The sequence below is a fragment of the Coffea eugenioides genome, unplaced genomic scaffold (genome assembly GCF_003713205.1).
Source record: "Coffea eugenioides isolate CCC68of unplaced genomic scaffold, Ceug_1.0 ScVebR1_1315;HRSCAF=2143, whole genome shotgun sequence".
NCBI classification, from domain to species: Eukaryota; Viridiplantae; Streptophyta; class Magnoliopsida; order Gentianales; family Rubiaceae; genus Coffea; species Coffea eugenioides.
Window position 1 is genome coordinate 46,113 of NW_020861709.1, and position 8,828 is coordinate 54,940.

The 8,828-nt window shown below is 35.8% G+C and overlaps 1 pseudogene; it reads right to left on the minus strand.

Annotated features, from left to right (window-relative positions):
- Positions 1-325: 325 nt before the first annotated feature.
- On the minus strand, positions 326-5,093 carry LOC113755221 (annotated as a pseudogene).
- Between the last annotated feature and the right edge of the window lie 3,735 nt (positions 5,094-8,828).

Here is an 8,828-nt window from a genome sequence, read left to right on the forward strand (position 1 = left end):
GCCCATTTTCTTTATTTGGCCGAAAAATAGCCCGTACAGCTCAGCAAGGGTACTTAACTGCGGCCCAATCCGCCGTTTGGAGCTTGAACACTTGCATCTTCAACTGTAAGCAACACTGTAGTAGTCTTGGAAGGATCTTCCAACTCAATCCCTTCAATGGGCAGTTTCTCTTGGGCTTGGACGACATGAACCAAGGCTTGAAGCGACTCCTTGAACCTCTTAGCTCGTGCTCGTATTACTGGGCCTTGGAGCACCTTCACAGGGTCCACTTGAGCACCTTGGATCTCATGCCCAACCGCATCATTTTGGCATATTGTCATGACTCTTATAACTTAGCATCAGCAGTTGCAGCAAGTTGAGCATCAATCAATGCATAGGCAACTCCATGGATGTCGAGAAGTGAGTATATACGTTCTTGCAACCTTTTGAAATTTTTATTAACAAAAACTTCAATTTTGGAGACGTCTAGAAAAGGTTTAGCTAATGGCAGCATGACTGCAACATATGCCGATGATGGATGCGATATACTGATGATGGATGCAATGTGCTAACATTGTCGAAGGCCATAATTTCTTAGATTGTTGATAAAAAAGCCGAACAATGCTAACAATATTGAAGACGTAATTTGATCAAGTTTAAGTCATGCTAAATAGCATTGTTTTTAGAAACTATTTTAGGGACACTGAAATGTTTCCCAAAAATTAAACAAGCCTTCTTTTTGTTGATAGCAAGAAGGATTAGAAACAGCAAAGTTTAATCTAACAGTAGAGGAAGTGGATAGAATTGAGAGCTAAGAGGAGAAGGAGGAATTTAGAAAGTTCAGTGGTGTATTCTATCCTGTGAAGGATAAAAGCTATTTATAAACCTCAAGAACTAATGTTAAGAAATGGATAAAATTTTATTTTCAAGAAAGAGCCGTTGAAGGAGAGGGAGGAATTTACAAATTCAGTGGTATATCCTGTCTTGTGAAGAATAAAAGCTATTTATAGACCTCAGGAACTAATGTTAAGAAATGGATAAAATTTTATTTTCAAGAAAGAGCCGTTGAAGGCCTGATAATTCTTGCTAGTTATTGCTAATATATAGGAACATGGGAATAAAACTTATTTGTTGGTCTTGCAGATAAAAACATTATCTTTGGAAAGTTGAGTTTTAAGTGACAAAACAATGGATAATTTCCTAACATTTAGGAGGTCAACAACCAAGAAGATATTGAGGAAATCTTGGAACATTTCTATCTTTAAGAAAAATCAATCTGTTGCTAATCTTTAGCAATAGCAATCAAAGGTTTTATGTTTGTCATGGATAATAGGATAAAAGTCACATTTCTTTAAGTAAAATCTTTTGCTTTAAAAGAGTCCAACTTAATCCACAAGACAGAGAATCTTTTGAAATACCTATTATATTACAACACTAAGTTCCTCCATAGGATAAAATCTGGATTTTTTACGTCCTTCTTGTCGTTGACAGTTTTAACATCCAAGGTGAAATAGTTATAGTTTGACATAGCGTCGGCCATTCTCCATTAATTAATCCATAAAAGTTTTGACTCTCAATGAGTGCAACCATTTTGGTCCTCCAACTTCGGTAGTATTCTTTTGTTAATTATAATGACACAAAGTTACTAACGTTGACGGTGGATGGATATGGACATTTGACGGCAGCAGCCATTGCCTGTCCTTGATACCAAAAGGACAACTAGAATTTTAGGTTCTCTCGATTTTAAATTCTAGAATGAGAGATTAACGGGTGTGTGTGTCTAGATACACTAATCTAGAATCTTCAATCACTTAATTTGAGAAAGAGTCCATCTAACAGGCGCTTGTCTAACAGGTTCTTATTAGATATTTAGGATAATGGATAAGATGTACTTCAAATGTTAAATTTTTAAGAAGTAAAAATTAATTAAAGTATATAAATGTAAGAGAAAATAATAATTATTAGTATGCATATGAATATAATAGGTTAAATAGAATTTAAATATATTAACAAGTATCCATGAGCACCCGTTGGAAAACCATTTGAAAAATTCTCAGGCTTAAGATTACAGCATTTACTAGAAAACTCCTATGATTAACTCACTTTACTGCTCCGACCAATGTGAGACGCTGCTAATGGTTTTCCCTGTAGTAACAGGGTATTTGTTTTGTCCCTTGCTATCACAAATGTGGTAGGATATTTTAATTCCCTTACATTAATAGAATTTCCCCAACGTAGCCTTAGGGAATCCTGGGAAAAAGTATGGGGTTTTATAAGACATCAAAGACATCAAAGGTTTTGTCCCTTGAAGTTCCAATCAATCATTGCCTAGTTTATTGACTTTTACTCCAAGGCTTGCCATCTATCAACCATGCATGAAGCAAACTTTCTCCAAATACCCTTGGTAGAGTATACAGGTTCAAATACCAAACAAAGCTAATTCGACCAGGACATGCATGGACTGGAGGTTGATGGCTGTAATCAAACGCCTATTAGAAAATGGATCCGTTGTTTTAGGTGAAAAAATTGCAATTGAACATTAAGAAGGCTAAAATATTCCACACTTTAAGGGCAAGCAAAAATTAGCCAAAAATTAACCTAGTATGACGTCATTGTAGAACACAATCAACAAAGCAATATAAGTATACAATTACATCCAGCAAGAAAAATTCACAATTTTAGAGAAAAAAAATATTGAAAGGCAAAGTTAGCAACAATTCCACTCCAGATTTGAGTAAGACTTCCTTCCACATGTTCTTCCTTTGTCATGCCTATCCATAGATTTCCAAAAGCGTGGAGTTGGCTTTCTTAGCCAACCCAGAAAAGTATGCTGTTAATCAAACTTTTTCAGTGGACGATACTGTTTAATAGTACCATCTATTTGTCTTTGAATCCTGTCCCTGGTTGCATTCCAATCTTAGTTACCTACAAGTCAGTAAAGCATCCAAGCAACAATTCATCATCCCGGGGTATTAACACAGGCTGGTTTTGGCATGCATATGAAGCTGATGGATCAATCACTTGTTGAACAAGTAGCTTATCGAAAACTTTCCAATCATTGTACTGCTGGCAGTATATCTTGCTCGTCACATCTTCGCCATCTTCATTGACTAAACTACCGCTTTCAAAAACCTGATCTTTTGTTGCCAAACTTGTTGAAATAGAAGGGCTGTCAAGTTGTGGAATTTCAATGAGTTGATTGTCAAAACGGGCCGCATGGTTGGATAGTAGTTCATGATGATCTGCCCGCAAGGGAACTTGCTGAAAATCAAACCCATGGATTGAAATCGGATTGACAGCATGCATTGAAGTAATTGATTTGTCAGGAAATGATGGAGGCTGGTATTTTCCATTTTCTCTCATGTAGTAGGCATTACTCCAGGCTTCAAAACCTTGCTTGTGACTTGGACAAGGCTTCTTGAATGCTCTGCAAACAACCCATCCTTCTTCCTGCAATATCAACATCCTAGTTAGATTTTAGTCCAAACAACATCCTTCTAACGAGTTTTAGTGTCACTAATTTGTAGGTTCTAATTGTAATCCAGCTTTTATTTGGTTTTAAGTGGGGGCCAAAAGTGATGATGAGGTTTAGAAAGCGAATCGTTTGGAAAAATTTCTGGTATTGTTTTAAAAACATTATATCTGATCTCATTAACATTGAATCACAGAAGATATTACAGTAATTAATAGAAAAAACCAAAAAACTTTGAGTTCAAATGAAGGATCCACTCGAATATTTCAACTTCTACTAGAAAAATGAATGACATTTAATGTTTTGACTATAATGAGTATATTCCACCAGAGCTATATGTGACTTCACCATAGTTTTTATAAACATATGAAAGAGCAAAAGGTAATTTAGTGCACATCGAGCAAGACTTTTTACTTGGTTGGAAATCCTGTTAAACCGTAGCTTTCATGAGAACAAATAGAAACATTTTGAAACGTTTAAAACACATGCAAAAAGATGAGATATGTGCAGGTTCATTGTATCAAAGGGACACAAAGATGGGAAATGAATCATCCAATGTTGTCGTACTGTACCGTAAATAGACATGCAGTTTCACATATGTGACACTTTTCTGTGCGTGTTCGCATGCATAAAAGAACATTATGGCCTCTCTTGACCAAAGTTACAATTCAATCAAAAAATCCAACTTTTCAAAAGCTTAAATCCTTTGCTCCCTTTTTCAAGTATGGACTTGCATAATAATTAATTTGCATTCAAGAAAGCAGCCGCAGTTTTTTCTTCCTTTTACTTCTAGCGTGAAACTTTAGTATTTTGCAGGAATAATTTGGATTTTGATAAAGTCGATTCAAAAACTTGCCTGAGAAGGTCCTTGCTCAGATGTTTGAAGCCGATACTCATGCATGATCCTGTCAGTCTTCCTCATTCCTACAATTTTTTCCTTTGAGATCACAGCTTTATCTCTTCCAGTTGCTTTCCAGAATCCAGCAGCAGTGGCTCTGTTGGTTCGGGTTCCTGTTGGATATTTCCTGCTTGTGACTGAAGAAGAACCATTCATTTTGCTCTTCATATCCTAATTTGCACCGATCTGTAAATCAGAAAATACAACTACATTAAACAAAACAAACCATGCAAAAAAAGATTTATGCAAAATTTGCTCTAGTTGGATGTTTGCCATAATAATCTCAATATGTTAAACCATCTGTTCCTTTTTTTTTTAATAAAAAATTTACAAAGTCGGATGTATTTCGAAATCTGTACCTGATTTTCATGTATATGGTACAAGCTTTGTTACTAAAACAAATAAAAACCTGAAAAGTAAAATCACTTTTTTTTGGGAGAAAACTATCACATTGTCATGACTCTTAAACTCTAAGATATATAGATTTATTGTTAGGGAGTAGAAAATGCAGCTGTATTTCTTATTTGAGTGCAATACGATTTGTGTAATTGTTAAAAAATGTGATGTCTAAAGTCATCAAATACCTTGTATATCCCATGGTTCCATCCTGTAGAGATCAATGTCAACAATAACATCAAGATCGATCTTCAATGAATTAACCTTCCGATTGAGGTAGTATCCAACAAGCTCTTCCTCTGTAGGGTGAAATCGAAATCCAGGAGGCACACATGATTCCATCTCCATTGATTAACTTATCCTAGAAAACAAAGTCAACCAATAAGTTCTCACTAGAGCAGCTATGAACCACCATAGGAATTGAAGTATGATTTGATTTTGGAAGGGCAATATTCGAAAAAAAAGAAGAAGAAGAAGAAGGGACTTACAAAACAAAAGCAATTCTGATTATACTTTCCTAAGTAATGAGCTCTTTGAAGATATTTTTTCCTTTTGATTATTTTAACATCAAGAAAGCAACTTTGGGAGCTGAAAAGCTCACTGAGTGTGTTTTACACTTGCACAAAACCATGTTTTCTAAATTTGCCATGATTCATATCCAGCCGTGAGCACAAGGCCATGATGATGATGATCTCATTTTAGGGAGGGACCCAAGAAATGTGTACTTCATGTGTGCCAATGGTATACATTAGAGAAATGGCAGACCAGCAGTGGATCCCACCAAGAAACACAGATATTTTCATGCTAAACCTAGCCCAATCACCTTTCTTGCACGTAGTTAGGCAAGTTTATTGAACACAAAAGTGGCCGGCCGCAAAAACGGACTTTGTAGGCAACAAGCATGTTCATTTCTTTGAGTGCATTCCACTCAAGCTCATGGCTTGGACTGCAGAAAACGTTCTCACACCCACCATGCTACACAAAAAATGTGCAGAAACGATTGTTCATGGACCAACCCTTGAATCTATGATGCTACTTAGAAAGATCAAAATATTTCCTCATTTTCTTCTTCTTCTTTTTTTTTTTCTCTTTTGCGTGGCATCTTCCACCTCATGTTTCGAATATGCTAGAAACCAAAATGGCAAATGATCGAGGAACTGAGGTGAAGTTTAGTGTTGGAAGAAAGAACCTTTCAGTATAGTATTAATTTACATCCAATCCACGACATGCATGGATGGATTCATCATATTTGAGCAAACATTAACTCAAGTACCATTTGCCCACATGTTCATCTTAGAAGAGAGACACTAGTGGCTTATAGACTACTCGCAAAAAGAACCATATTCCGATTCTTTATTGTTTTTCATGCGAAGGACAAGAACAAGCAGATCAAGAAAGCATAACTAATGGCAAGCATTTTATTCACATTGTAAACACTAACCAGAAAGTTGAACCTTGTCTTCTTCTTCTTCTTGGAAGTTGAGAGAAGGGAGGGGGGGAAGAGAGAGGGAGAGTTCTTGGGATTGGGGTATTTGATGAAGATATTGGTCAGGAGAAAGAGAGAACAGCTTAAAAATGAGAAAAGTGCATCCGATCAGCCTCAAGTGTTGGTTGAACGTTGTTGTTGGCAAAGCTTGTTGGTATATAAATACAATATCATATGATAAGAAGGGGTGAAACACTATTCACTAATAGTGAAGAAAACAAATTGAAATGTGACAAACCTGCGAGGATTTGATAGAATATAGTACAAAACCATCTCTATCCACACACTACAACAAAAATGGCCTTTTCTGACATGTCTATAAGGACACTTGTCAGTTTGTGTCGTTATACCAAATGTATCATGACACTTATTAACCAACTCAATAATATGTACTATAATTTTTTTATTTTATCATGATATAAAATAATAATGTGCCTTTAGACTACCTATCATGACACTTGGGAAAATGTGAGAAAAAAAAAGACAGAAAATGACATCGTTTTAATTTGGCTCCAGACACTTGGTAAAGTACTCTGAAGTTTCATTTTGCCGGCAAAAGGACTTGGTGAAAGTTTTCTTCTTCTCATCTCTCTCACCTCTCCGCATACAATCTATCTCAGCCAATCCAGAATGTTGGTCAAGCTATCTCTGCAAACAACCATCTTCATCTTTTCTAACCTCAACTTTAAATCCTTCGGCTAAGACATCTGGAAGGGCAGGCAGGGAGTAAAATTAGAAGATCGGAGCTGTACATTGGGAAAGCTGGAAGATACTTCAGGCGCGCAAATGTTGTTCCAAAATCGAAGTGGTAAACACAATGAAGCTCTTATGTTTGATTTCGTTGTCAAGAAATTACCTGCAACTTGGAAATTAAGGTAATCAGAATTAAAAGGAGGAAATTGTATTGTCCTGCAACTTGGAAATTTTTTTCTGAGAAGTAAAGATTCTTGGCCTAAGCTGTCGCTAGTTGAGTTATATTGTCCTCATTTAAGATTATTGAAAGATTTAAATATGATATCTATCTAATTGTAGCATTAATAGCAACTCAGTGTTGGATGCTTTTTCTTTTGCTGCAATGGAGATGAAAACTTGAGGAAATTTGTTCAATTGGATTGCGTATTTTTTGAGGAGATCGATCTTTATGTCCATGTTACATTTTTTCTATTGTCATGCCATAATTGTACATAGGCTAGCTAATAAAGTGTCCATGGGTGATTAGTATGTTGCCCAAAACCTGTTCGTTAAAATGTCAATTCCCCCCTGTTTTTCATTTTTTTCTATGAAACCTAGCTGTAATTGAAGTTTGTTTAGGCAGCTAGTTCTGTTTGGGGATGGGGACGGTTAAGCAAAACTGTGAATAGAGAGCTTCAACCAAATTGCATTGCTTATCGTAATCATGAACACTCAGCAACAAGTTCGATATAAATAAATGAAACAAGGACCATGGTCTATATATGCCTAGCAGGAAATTATTCTGGTGACAGAATTGGGAAACCGTGACTATGTAACCCCAAAGACAATTAAGATGCAGATAATGGACCGCCAATGTGAGGCACAAAATTTGCATAACAAAGGTAACCTTTGCTGCCTTTTGGCTTTTGCCATAAAGGTGGTCCTCCGGCTAAGTGCATATTTCACCCAATGGTATCACTTATATCTCTATTGCTTTTTTCTATGTTAAATTCTATGTAGTACTTGCATCTTTACAACATTTTTCTGTTTTAAATTGTATGTCTAATCAGTACATGAGTTGCTTGAAATATATAGTATAACGCTTGTACTAAGTGTCTTCTGCACTTGATCAGTCTATTATAGTGCAAATTTTGAGCCCAAAAAAGGGGACTTTTAGATTAATAAGACAGAGACATTGATGCAGTTGGGTCAAAGTATTTTGACATGTTCATAAGGATCTTCATAGGCATGATTAGAAGCTAGGGGACTTTTATGTCATTCTTTTTTCCAATTACCTATGCCGTCAGTTGCATGCCTTTCTAAAGACATGACTTATAAAATTAATCACTACACACCAAAGATGTATGTATACTTTGATGGAAATTTAGTAAAATTCTTTAATTTCACCTTCAGTTTTCACGCTCATGTGTTTGTTTAACCATTGACATTTCAAATTGAATTTAGGAATTTTGCGAAGACGTGAGCGCAGGAGTTGGTACGAAGGGTTTTTTTCTGTTATTAGGTAAATAAAATTTCTATCCGCTTACTTGCAAATTCTGTTTTTATAGATTGTTGAGAAATTTTGCATTTTGTTGATTTCCTTTATTTGCTGGCTGCTTGATTTAGTAGACTGTAAATTCTTGAACTTGAAATTAGGGACTTGTAAGCCACGACCTGAGTTTAAAAAGTAGGCTATTGGAAGCTCGTTGGAGGACATTTATTTATATTAAAAGTATGGATAAAAGATGGATGGAATTTCCAAGAACAAGTGAAAAGTACGAGACAGGACTTCAAATGTTTCTAAACTTCGCATTTTCTAGATCAAGTTGTGACGGAAAGATTTTGTGTCCTTGCAAAGATTGCGGCATGGGTGTTTGTGTGACAAAAATGGAAGCATATGATCATTTGAAAGTGGTAGGATTTAT